We start from the raw sequence: 13323 nt of genomic DNA, 5'->3' as shown, positions 1-13323 counted from the left end.
GCATTGCAGGATTTAAATCACAACTGGCAGGGGCAAGCAGCTCTGCAATCAGTGCGCTAGGCAGCAAGCAGCGGGGTGGGGGAAAAGAGGGAGAAAAATATTTTCTGCCGCTCAGCAATAGCAGCCATAGGATACTCAGGAAAAACACCAGGCTCCACGAGAAGCCCCACAGCTGTCCTAGCCAGATCGACAGGTGGGGCAGTAGCACGAAGGCTTGCTGAGGCCACAGGGCTGACCGGCAATCTCCAGACACCTTTTCCTGCAGAATAGCAAACAGATCTCTGGCTCCAGCCTGGTTCAATCTTTGCTCAGATGGTCACCTTCTGCCAAAGAAAACAACAGCTCCTCCCTTCATTCCCCCCTTTCCACTGTATTTTATCAGTAGGACAGACATAAAAGAGAAAGGGAGAAGAACACTGATTAGCACCGACTTGGCAGGAAAGGGGATGCTGGACTGAAAAACAACGACCTGTTTGAACTGGCAGAGCTGTGGGGAGCCCAGGACCGGAGCAGAATAGCAGAGGATGCTGCAAACCAGTCCTGAGCCGAGCTGGCAAGAGCGTGGCCACTGTTTTTACAGGTACATTAAACAAAAGCGCTACAGTGGGAGCCTTCTCGGGGCCTGTCCAGACCATGCTGATCCTGCAACAACCTCACACAATCCTGAGCAAGAAAACCCATTCCGAGTTTCAGAAAACTTGAAACGACAGACAAAAATTATTAAGTGTTACAAAAAATGAAATGTCACATCAAGTTCAGGAGTAGGCTAGTTAACAGAAAAGCCCTGAGTTTCTGAAAGTCAGTAAGCAAATGGCAAGCAGAGTAACGCTGCCAAAGAGAAACCCTGACGACCAGTTATGTAACTGGGTCTTAGCTGCCTCTTGATTACATCTCATATCGTTTAAAGGATGAGGATGGAATAAACAGTCACTTCAGAGCAGAGGAGTTGGGGACATGCTGAGAAAAAGCCCCTTGTCAAACTTTCTGGGACAGCCACCACTGCTGCCTGGACAAGGGAAATTCACGGTGTACTTTGAACTCCTTCAGTGCTTTGAAGCTGAGAATCTGAAACACATCTTTGTTTATGTGTTACGTATCACCATCTGCGCGGTCCAAAGGGGAAAACAAGTCTGCTCCAAAGGGGAAAAAAAGTCCTCAGGGAGGTGAGGCATTACTATTTAAATAAGGTCACTGTGCAAAGAGCCAGCAGCAGCACTGGGCCTGGTCAGAGCCACCCCACATGCAGGACCTTGCTGCCTGTCCCTCCCAACACCAGTCAGCAGCAGAGCTGAGCCACAACCCACTGGTGCATCAGCTAAGGGGATCACTCAGCAGCCAGGTCACCCGCAGCACTTCAGAAAGGGTACACAGAGCTGCACCTCCAAAGGCTATCATGCCACTGGCCTATTTTTCCCATCACACAGCCAGACAGGGAATTCAGGCAGGGATCTTAAAGGCCTTCCAGTCTTGCAGACCGAAGCCATGCTGATAAAGTCAAGTTCATTAAGAACTGAACTACTATCCTGCATGCTTATCATTAGGAGTACTAGAGCCAGAAGGCACCTACCCATGCTGACATCTGCAAGTTAGACAGCCCTGCCAAAGCCTCTGCTCAGACTCCCCCTGTCTGCTAGCTGCCCCTGAAGAAAGGGGTTATCCCCCACTACAGGGAAATCAAGATCATTCTCACTATCATTTCTCCAAGGTTTCTCACTGGGTTTATGAAGGTCTCCGGGGGAATGTTTGCTATCACTTTTAGCATGCAGCTTAGCTGGATTTCCATTCTCAGGAGCAGCAACATCCTGTAACATCCAGTGACAGTGCTGGAGTGCAGAATACTGAGTGTCACAGAGGACTCAGAAAATGCGGCAATGTTACTAGTTAAATTAGAGGCCCTAGGGTGCAAACAGCTGCACCAGAATTGCTTCCTGGGCTAAGAGCTCTGCCAACCAGGAATCTTTTTACCCTCATCATATTGCCTTGGATGTGATGTGCTGTTATTCATCCTGCCCAACTCCCTTTTAAAGGGGTATGCTCTAATCCAGAGAGCAAAAGTGGCCCTTTCAATGACAGAGCATGCAAGTCAGGGCTACAGCAGGGATCCACCAAGCACAGGGAGCCCATCCTGCAAAAAGCCATACAAAAAGCTTGAGTTACTGGCACTGGTAACAACTGGAAACCCTTGAGCTGAAAACACAGCCAAGGAGAGAGACTCCTGACAAACAGGATTGTCTGCAAAGCTCTTTGTAAATCTATGTATGAAAGAGGCTGGGCTGCTGGTGTTTTATTCACAAGACTTCAATGGAGCTTGAATACCTGGAAGTTAGCCAGCCCTAATTGAGCAGGGCAAACAGATTTATGAAAGGTAACACACACACTCTAGAAGGAATCATGTCAGCTACTCGCACACCACCGAGCAGTCACTCAGCTAAAGGACCTGAGACCACTACAGACTCTGCTGCAAACCTCTGCTCCTTGCTCATTTTACAGCAGCAGCCACAAACACAAAACAAAGCAACAGAACAGAGATTAACAGTCAAAAGGTTTTTCTCCATAAGCAGATAGATTTTTGACCAGAAGTTTTATTCACATTGTTAAAAATTCACAGGCTGCATAAAGTGAACTGTATTTCCAGAAGAGAGAAGTAAAAAAGTGTTTGGAATTGATCCTAAACTGAAATCTATTATGGCTTCTAATGTTACTGGTCATGTGAAGCTTTTTAAAAAACAGGTATAGTTTTACCAAAGATTAGTGCCATTCACTTGTCTTTAAATACACACGCTCACTTTTTGTTAGAACTTCTCATAGCTAAACATTTATCTGTCAACAGGGAGAGACTCCATCACTTCTCCTGGAACAAATCCCACCACGAATCGCCCATTTGTGAAATGGTCGCCATCTGCCTCAGTGGTGAGAGGTATCGCAGGCTGCCCTGAGAACAGCTTTGGTGATACAGTGTGACCAGCTACCCCAGGGGCTTGGGGCGAGATACGGTTATATCCTGTAGGAGCCCTGTTTGGGCCAGGCAGCAGGGATTATCAGCCTAGTTGGGAAGGCATCAAATAAAGCCCAGTTCCTAGGAGAGACTGCAAGAAGTTAGTAAAGAGGTGACCAACAGGAAAATATCAGTGTCCAAGTACAGAGTCAGTAGGATCAATGAAGAAGAGCTGCGAGGAAAAGACAGGCTATAGCAAGAGACTAGGCCACAAGTAGCCAGCTGTTGACATTCTGTTGCATTGTTTTCAGTGCGATGGGGAGCTGCTAAAATTTGCTGGTACGTCTGAAGAAAGGGCCGGCTGAGATCCTGGATGTGGCACCGAATCCTGCCAGACTGGAGAGACAAGTCAGCAGTCTAGTGTGTGCAGGGAAAAGATGGACACCCCTTAGCAAAGGTGGCTCCTGCTTCACAAGGCCACTCCTTAAGTATTTGAACAGGTGTATTTGGCAGTACCTATTCTTTCATTTTGCACAATCTCAGCTTCTCTCTGCATCTCCCATGAATCTTCTCTCCTTGTAAAAACAGGGAGTGGGAGACCAGGCTTACATCTCCCCAGATTTATTGCAGAGGTCTGCTGCTAGCTGAGTAACGACATTGAAAGCTGCCTGCCAGGAGACTTGTCGGCTGGCCAGCCCCATCGTCGGGCCGCTCCTTACGCTGGGCCACCCTGGCTTTGAGCATTGCAGCAGAAGAGGGCAGTCAGATTCTTCTAGTCAGTGCAGCATGGAGCTATGCAGGCAGTGATAAGACAGGCCATGCCCTCCTCACCCCCTGCTGTCACATAAGATGACCTGACCTTATTTTCTTCAGTCTGTCTGCAGCAACCTCACCTGTTGCCCAACATATAAATGTACCAACAGGTTGGGAATCACAACTCCTGTTACCAAATCACTGGACAATTTTAGGGCAAACAAGTCTTCTCCATAGCTCAGGTTTGGCCTGAAAACTGCAGATGCCTTGCCTCCCTGCTAAACAGCTTTCCCAGTGCTGGGAGGGCAGGGAGCTGAGAAAAGCAGCCAGATGGGGTGGACTTGTAGCTTACTGCAAAACAAATAATGCAGACTGAAGTCTGGAGAAGAGCTTAACTGTATTTATATGGAAACATTAACAAGTTCTGCGATGGCTTCTGTAAGGACTGGACAGCCAACGCCCCAACCTGAAGAGGAGCCCTGGTCTCCAGTAACTGAGGACTCAGACAAAGGTAAGAAATAGTCCATCCTCTGGACACAAGACTACAGCACAAAGCATAAATAAATAAATAAATAATCCAGCAGGAAAGCTGTTCCACAGCCCATGAGGTGCTACTCATGAAACTCCCCCTCCTTTTCAAACAGCAGCAGAAAACCTAAGGCGTGTGGTTAATCCTCTCCTTGGAAGCAGTATCCATCAGCAACAGTCTTCCAGAGAAACGGTGGCAGTTTTCTACCCATCTGCCCCATCATTATGTGAAGATGGAGCAGGCCCCTTAGCATGGGATTATCAAGAAGGAATAACTGGATCTCTCATTAAGGAGGCTGCACTGCAGAGCTTTCACACCCCTCAGAATCAGGAATCAATTACCACAGGGAGGTGGGAAAAGTATCTTGCACAGAGCAATCCACAAGCACTGAATGCCAGTATTATACTGTTTGCTCTCTCATCCAGGCAAGGTGTTAAATACGATCAGACCCAGCACAAACTGACTCTGATGCACCTATAAACCTCACCAGGCTCAGAAGCAGTGACTTCCTGTAGGCGTTTTCTTTTCGGCAAGACACAAATGTTTCACGTTTCAGAAGCAAAACCATAAAGGACAGAGCAGCTAAGTCAAGCAAGAACCACTTGTGTCTTCAACAAATCCAACCCCCAACCCTTCAGGTACAAGAGGAAAGGGAAGTGACCTAGGGCTTTGCAAGCTGCCTCATGCACAAAGGAGTGCTCATATTCAAATGCAAATCTTTACCCTTAGAGTTGTACTTATGATCTGGCTCCTCCACAACCAACACCCAGAGCTGAAGCACACTAACTACAGCATCTAAGGCGTTTCTGTCTTCCACTCTGCCCTGCTCAGGTTCCTCTGAGAGCTGAATGCCCAGGGAGAATACAGAGCTACAATATCCAGTTCCCTCAACACCAAAGCAACAAGGCTGTTCATGAGCAGGCATTTTAAATCCAAATAGAAAGAAATCCCTGGCATGATGCTCTGTTGGCAAAACCTGTTAAAAAAGCTCCTGGCAAGATTCAGCTAAACTGTAAGGTACACTGGGCGTTTAGGTATCTGAGCAACAGCAGCAGCGAGTGGCTGGTAGGGATCTGCTGATGGGTAACGGGGTGCTATCAGCCCTATTTTACAAGCTGGATAACTGAGGCAGAAAAACACTGCTCAAGTAATATCCTAAGCAGTAACAGAGGTCCCAGGGCTCAGGCTTCTGTCCTCTCCCTTCCCCCCCAACATGTCCTGGACTTCTCTCTCAGTTCTGAACATAATAGCCACCCAAACCCACACTGCCAAGACCCTCAAAGAAAATGCAGCTCTTGGGTAAAAGTCACAAACGAGCAAAGTTATAAAGAGGAGTCAAACAGGAGAGAATGTGCTGCAGCAGCGATTCAGCCATGTCTAGAACAACCTCTTCCAGACAAAGATACAGAGAAAGACTCCAAATGGAGTCCTCACATTCCTATCACACAGGCTCTTAAAAATCATCACAGTGAGAATACCTACATAGCCCAGGTGAGATGCAGCAAGAGCGAGCTAGGTGAAATACCTGTGCTGCCAGCTCCAGCACCCAAACGAAAGCCTTTAAGCAGCTAGGAGCAGCTCACCTTGGAGGGCCCTACACAAACAGGGCAAAGAACCAACTAAAGAACTGCAATCCAGCCACCTGACTGCTGCTGGAGCACACAGGCATACTGAAGACAGACCACAGATTCTTCTACTGAAATCACACACTCATCGTTCCACAAATCCTTCAATGGGTCCAAAGCTTCAGAAGCTATTGCAGCTCTTAAGAGTGAACACAGGCTTTATAGCAAACAAGAGAAAAAGTCAGAGATGTCACATCTCCAAGAGATGAAACCAGAGCAGATGTGGCAGTCTTTAGGGTTAATTTCCCCCCCGCCAGATACAGCTCCTTCCACTCAAATACAATCTGCTGTTGAGTAAGCAGCACTGCTCTCTCTGCAGTTTCCAGAAGAATCACATCGGGAGGGGGCAATTTCACCTTGTGCCATGAGTCCCACTCCACCAGATCTGGGCTTTGGTATAACGCCTCTCCGCGCTCTCGGGCTGCCTGCTGACTTTACGGCCTTGGCTCCCACTCAGGTTACGCGCAGAAGGTTATTTTCCCAAAGAGAGGACTAGAGACAGAACCCAGCGCTATGAATCTGCAGGCAATAAAGGCCAATCCCTCCACTGCACACACAAGGGAGAGGTTCCTGTGGAGTCCTGCTGAGCAGATTTCTCAAGTCCTGTTGATCTTAATGTAAAATCTCCTCACCAAGGTAGTGATGATAGGTCCTCCGACAGGCACCTTTAAAGTGAGACAAGCCAGTACCAATACACATACTGTAGGGTACAAAGCTGCCCTGGCAAGAGATGAATAGAGCTTTCTGTGTCAGATTTCTTGAATTTCCTACAGCCATCAAGACTGACGTGGTTGTTTCAAACTATTAATAAGATTACAAGCAATTCAGACACGGCCACAGTTCACATGCACTGTGGATACTGAAGTTTCCTAGTAAATATTCCTAGAGCTTCCCCAATTTTAACACCACCAGGGCAATGCAGCATTTCACAGCAACCCCTCTTACAAGTAGTCTACTCATAGGAGCCATCTGCACTACAAATGAACGCTGAGGATGGTCAATGGGGCATTTGATAGGAAAAGGACACAGGTACAAAAAGGTAAGAAATGGCAACATGTTATAAACCACGTGGTTCAATACGTGGAGGAAGGAGAGGTCTTCTGAGCTGTTTACTCTCCAGAAAAGCAGTTTTTTTTACTATGCACAGGACATTCAAACTATGTAGAGTGAGACAGGAAGTGAGAGCATTTCGCAGACATGAGTACTTTAGTTTACATAAATGTTTTCAATGCATAACGCGGACAAGGTGTGTAAGTACCACTACTCCCATTTTCCAGATAGGAAAATGACACCACAGAGAATTATGCAGCTCTGTTGAGTGGCAAAGCAAGAAACAGACCCTTCACGTCCCACTTTCTGGGGCAGGAACCACCCTCTGAATCATACTGCCTCCCTAATATTGTAAGGCCAAGGGCAGTATGAAGTCCTGGTTCAGGGGAATGCTCCAGAAGAAGGTATTTATGCCAAGACAGGGAACACTGTAAACATCTCCTAGATGAATGACCCCACACACCACTTTTACTGCAACAGAATCTCAGGCATCACTGAAGGCAGCATTTTGCTCAGATACAGAACATTGATGCTGTAATAACGCTCAAGTCTCATGAATACACTCCTAAACAACAGGCTGTAAAGTTTCAATTGCTGGGTGGAAGCTTGATTCTCTGGTTATTTAAGGCAAAAGCACACTTTGTATAGTTTCAGCGACAAAGAAACATTTCTGAGCATGTCCCCACTCCCCTGCCTGCTTCACAGCCCACTGCAAACTCTGAACAAGAGCACTCAGGGCTTTCTGCTGGCTCCCGGCCCACATACAGGTAGGACTAGCTGGAGAACCTACTCCACAGCAGCACTCTTCCAAAAAAATCTCTATATTCCCCACACACAAGAAGCACATGTGGGAGACACAGCCCCAGTGCAGGCTCTTTAAACCTATCTCTATTTATTCCTTGCAGCACCATCATTACAACTCCTGTTCAAAATGTCTCAGCAGCTACCCAGGAAGAGTTCCTCCACCAAATCTCTTCCAACAGGGTGCTAACTCTGCAAATACTGTAGAGTTTATTCCTCATAAGTGCCACTCATCTGAAACTAAGGTTGTTAAGGATGCTCCTGACAGCTAATTAAGGCCCCTGTACGTTCGAAGTACTACAGTGCAACAGAGTTCTTCTCCTGCTAATGGCACCACAGGATCCGGACAAGTCCTCACTTTCTTCCTGACATTCTTCTTGTAATTCCTCCCACTTCTGCCTAGCCCACCTTCCCCTCTTGCACATTTGCGCATTTCAGATATCAGGCCTTTACATCTTCTTTTTCATTCAAAGCACGATCGTTTTCATCAGTCCTCCAAAAGTTAACACCTGGAATATCTCAGATACAGCAGTACACTCTCTTGCCCCTTCCAGTTTACCAGAACTTTCCTGATAATTTAAGTGTTCAGAACCACACACTGCATTTTGGCTGTAAATACAATGACCCCCTGCAGGACTGCACGTACACCTTCCAAGACATCTATACCTCCTTCTGTCCTTACAGACCCCACAGCACAGCTAGTCAAGCAGATTCACACACAACCAATGCCACAGGTAAATACAAAATAACCCACTGCTACCAGAACAGTCTCCAGCCCACTTCAGCTATGGTCACACAGCTCCAAGGCAAAAAACAGAAAAACCAACCCCCTAAGACAAAAATAAAAAAAAAAACAAACAAGACAAAACAAGAATTAGGACTTACAGCTCTGCACCTAACAGCTTTGCTCTAAAAAATGCAGCTCACAAGCTCCGTTTCTCAGTCACCGCTGCACAGGAAGCCTGCGCACAGAGAACATCCTGAATACTAGTGTAAGTTACTAACGGTCCCTCCTAAAAATAAGCCCAAGTTACACTTCAGTGAGGCATAACATTGTAATACAATTTTTTGCTTTCGCACCATTTTTTCCTTCCGTGGGGAGAAAACCTCCCATCTCTTTAACCATACAAGACTGTTTCTGCACATATCTGCACAACATCCTTTAGGAGGACCTTTCCAGGAGTACACTACCATGGCTTTCACAACAAAGTCACCTAATTTCAAGAACTGGACAAATAGCTTTTCTTTGGAAGGGAAAAGCTGCACTCCCCAGCCTTTACCTGTTGGGTGCCTTCACCTGGTTGTGTGAATGCCTGACAGACGCACGTTTGTATTTCTTCTGTTCCAAACAACAAACCAGTGACAGGGAGCTGTGAAATTATCAACCTATTAAGAGAATGAGTCAGTGCCACATGAAAAGCAAAATCCATTTACAAGGCATGATTAGCGGAAGAGCAAGGACTGATACTGAGGCAACATGTTCATTGCCAGGCTGCTGAATAAATGGAGAATCCAGTAAAGAGGAGAAGGGATGACCATAGGAAGAAGCCCAATCTGTGCAACATCCCCTCCCTTTCCATCCCCATTACTGTTACTATCCTGTATTCAAGAAGTTCCTCCTGTTCATACCCTTTCTATTCATACAACAGCAAGAAAGTACACAATTGCAAGTGGAAATCCTGCTACAACATCTCTTTCGAGAATATTCATAAAAGAAAAATAAGACAATTATTATTTTCAGTGCAGCAGCACTTAAGAAAGTTGGCCCAGCTTGCCCTTAAACACTTTCAATTACCCAGGTAAGTACAACAGAGGCCTTGAGCAACTAACACTTCTGAATCCTAAATAGGCAGGTAATTCTCTAATGGATAATCTAATAGGTGCTGTGCTGTTCATCACAGGCATGCTGGAGGCTCTGCAAGACATGCCAAAACCACGGTTCGGACTTTGACTAGCTATACTCCATGCGGGATGGCCTGCAGGATGAGGACGCAGCGCAGGAACGGGGAGTTACGCAAAAGCAGCAGTGCCATACACAAGATGACGGAGGATTATTTGTCTTTATACCATTGCTCAGCTAAATATCAAGGCACGCTGTGTCAGGCACAAGACAAGTATGGACTTTAATGCCATCCCCTACTTATAGAAGGATGCTGTTCAAGGAAATTAGCCTTTGAAGTTAGGTTTTACAGAAAGCTTTAATAAAAGGCTTTATTAAAATGTCACTATAAAGTTTAATAAAACTCTTTATGAACATTATTCATATTTATTAAATCTAAAGAATTTTTAGCTCCTACATCTTCTTTTCAGTATTTGTGTAGTCTATTTATTTACTTTTCCTGCTTCAGACAGGTTGGCTGAGTTTCATTTTTTGGTGTCATGGAAACAACAACAAAGATGCACAGTTTATCAAAAAATGCACTGTGGGACTTAATGGCAAATAAGAAAATCTTCCGAATTTAGAAAAATAAGGTAAATTCCTTCCACAAAAATAGCGCTCTCAACCAAAAAATAAAAATTCCATGCAAAGTATGTGACAGGCACTATATAATGAAGACTTCAGAAACATGCATAAAATGCAGTGCTTTACTATTACTTTTTTTTTAAAGAAAAGTCCAATTCATATAGAAATTTATTTTAATATCGGTGAACATATTTGTTGAAAATGTCCCAAAATGTGTGACATCTAATCTTCTCAAGCAGTACAGAAAAACAGACCAGTGAAAGTAACTACAAATAAAAAAAAGAAATTAAACAACTTACATTCAATGTCCATACCAAATTCAGCACAAAACTAAAATACAGCTAACAGCAGATGTATTTGGACTGCTTTTGTGAAACATAAATAAAAAAAGAACAGCAATCTCAAGCAATACTTAGGATTTGTCTAACAATTAGTACGATTTTTAATCTAACAGTTTTAACTGTAAAAAGAAAGTACTAGACCCTTTCAAAGAGGTCATAAAGAAGAGGTCTTGTTTATCTACCCCAAAAATAGAGTCAGTCAACTATAAAGAAAAACCTTGTAGGCCACTATCCTGAAAGAAACACCATCACCCATGACTCCACAAGGATCTCTGAGATCCCAGATGAGCTCCTAACAGAACTGAGGTCCATTTACAATATTTCATTTAAAGTGAAAAATACAGGTAGGTGTTTCAACCTTTGAAACAGAAATCATCCTGCAACTATCACTTTCTGTTCTCTCTTCAAATCTCACCCTCAGAAAATTGTCTTAATTTCCTTTACCCTCTCCCAGGTCCCTGGTCCCAGAGCACCTGGCTTTTAGGACATCACTAAACTACTCCAATGCCAAATATATTTAAAAGTGTAAAAGGCACGGAAATGGCAGGTGTACAGATAACCTCCCTGCAAGTTTATATCTGACAAATCCACTGTCCAGAGCTGATTCTCCAGATCTGGCCTCTCCAGGGCAGGGACCAGTTGTTTATGTGGCACTAGCACGAGAGGACCCAACCCTCTGGGTCCCTGCACGCAACTGCAAGAAGAGGTCTAAGACAAGCCAACTTCCACCACGAACCTCCAGTCCAACCCGGAAGGGGAGGGATGCCTTCCCTTGAAGTAAACTAGAGCAGATGATGTCGGCTCTGCATTGTGCTTATATTTAATACCTGTTCCTAAAAAGAGACAAAATAACTAAGCTCAACATTTATGTTTATCATGTATTATCATGCTGAATACTAGTAAGATTTATATATTAATATTTCATGGGTTGATATCGAAAACAAGCGATGGCTACGTCCTCCAGAATCTTGGGTCCTCTCCTCACCCTCTTCTATGTTTAGGGGGAAAAAAACCCAAAACTTCCCTGATGAAACCCAGAACTCCCAGCTCATCGAAACCTGGTAGGTCAGCTTGATGTGGGGGATGAGGGGCTTGCTTGTTGTCACCTTAAGGAAGACCCTAGAAGTTCAGAACCAACCCCAGGACACAAGCTATCCACCAAGCCAAACAGATGCACAGGACACGCGTCCCAGGACCGGCGTTAGGATCTTCCCGGTTTCCTGCACATCCCCTCCCACGAGCTCAGGGACGCAAAACTCCTTCCTAAAACAAAAAGATCTTTCCCAAGCTACCTACCGAGCCCCAAAATACACAGGCTACATCCTCGTTTCTCCACGCTCGGGAGCTGCATCGTAAAAATAAATAAATAAATAAATAAATAAGTGACCCTCCCCCCCACCCCGTGCACCAAACCGCATTTCAGCTTTGGGCCTCAGTAACCCTTTTGTAGGTTCCGGCACAACAACAAAACAAGCGAGCCTTCTGGATGCCGGCCCCCTTGTTTTGCTGAGCCACACGCGCACACACACACACACGCAGCGCGACAAAAATATCTTTGTGTCACACGCGAAGGCCGCGGAGGAAAAACAACCCGGCTCTGCGGCGGGCTGCGGCCAGCAGCGCCCCCCGGGGGGTCCCCGCCCGCGGGATGCTCCGCGGGGGCCGTGTCGCACCGCGGCCCGGTGGGGGGGGGGGGGGGGGGCACACACCACACCGCACACCAGGCCTCCCCCGGCCTGGCGGCGGGACCCCCCCGGCACAGCCAGCCCTGCGGGCCCGCACTGGGGCCTGGGGGGGTGGGGTGGGGGGGGCAGCAGGCCCCACATCTGCCCCCATCCCCGCGGGGGTGGGACAATAAACGCAGGCGGTTAAAACAGCCCTAAACATGGGGCCGCCCCCCCTCCTCTTCCTCCCCGCTCGGCGCCTGCCCCCACCGCCAGGCCCCGCACCCCCGGCCCGGGGACCCGCCTCGCCGTGGGGCCGCCGCCGCCTCCCCTACGGCGGGGCGCGGGGTGCCGCAGCCGCAGGCAGCCGCTGGCTCCGGCTCCATTTTAAGGCTGCCTCGTCCCACCTTCCCTCTCCCTCCCCTTCCCTCTCCCTTCCCCCCTGCCTCCCCCCCCCGGGCCCCACTCACCGCCCCAAATATCCGCGGCCGCCGCCGCCGCCGGCCCCCAATACCCACCTGTGGTGGTGGCGGGGAGCCGGGAGTGCCTGCGGAGCCGGGTGCGGAGGGCCGATGGGCGCGGGGCGCGGCGGATGGCGGCGGATTGCGCGGCGGCGGCGGCGGGATGCGGGGCGATACGGGTTCTCGCTGCCGCTCCCTCCTCCTCCTCCTCCTCCTCCTCCACCTCCTCCTCCCGCCCCCCCGGCCCGGCCTGTCAATCCCCGCGCGGGAGGCCGCCGCGCCGCCCGCACCACAGCGCCGCCTGCAGGGCCCCGCGGGCGCCGCCGGCCTAAGATGGAGGCGGGGGAAATGAGGGAGAGGAGCGCAGGGGAGGAAGGCGAGGGAGGAGCAGCGCCGCGGCCCCGCGCGCCCCGGAGCGGCCTTCAGGGCCGTGAGGGAGATATTCCCCCTCCCGAACCGATGAGGCGGCGGGAGCCGGCTTCGAAGGGCGCCCACAGACCCATCCCTGGTGGTCCACCCTTCCCCAACGTCCACCCTTCCCCAATGGAGCGGGTGGGCAGGGGGACGGAGAAGCCACCAGATCCCACCCGCCGTGCTGTGCCCCCATCGCCCCTCCGGCTGCTGCGCTCTGGCCCACAGAGGCTTCGGAGGGAAACCCCCCCGGGCAGAGGGCCGAACTCCCTCGTCCAGGCCCGGCTGC

General features: G+C 48.3%; 1 protein-coding gene across 9 annotated transcripts in view; it reads right to left on the bottom strand.

Annotated features, from left to right (window-relative positions):
- PRRC2B (proline rich coiled-coil 2B) overlaps nucleotides 1-12873 on the bottom strand; it is a 51893-nt gene extending 39020 nt beyond the window's left edge. For 6 of the 9 annotated variants that reach the window (XM_026101810.2, XM_026101815.2, XM_026101814.2 and 3 more), the window contains exon 1: nucleotides 12681-12873. The gene's annotated coding sequence lies outside the window, so the exon portion shown is untranslated. Of the gene's footprint in view, nucleotides 1-11794; nucleotides 11818-12632 lie in introns of those variants that run through there. The other 3 variants (XM_026101811.2, XM_026101812.2, XM_064523769.1) reach the window with 2 other exon arrangements.
- Nucleotides 12874-13323: the final 450 nt, after the last annotated feature.

Source organism: Dromaius novaehollandiae, chromosome 20 (assembly GCF_036370855.1).
Source record: "Dromaius novaehollandiae isolate bDroNov1 chromosome 20, bDroNov1.hap1, whole genome shotgun sequence".
Taxonomy (NCBI): Eukaryota; Metazoa; Chordata; class Aves; order Casuariiformes; family Dromaiidae; genus Dromaius; species Dromaius novaehollandiae.
The sequence above is the reverse complement of the archived record's forward strand: the minus strand, read 5'-3'. Positions and strand labels throughout refer to the sequence as shown.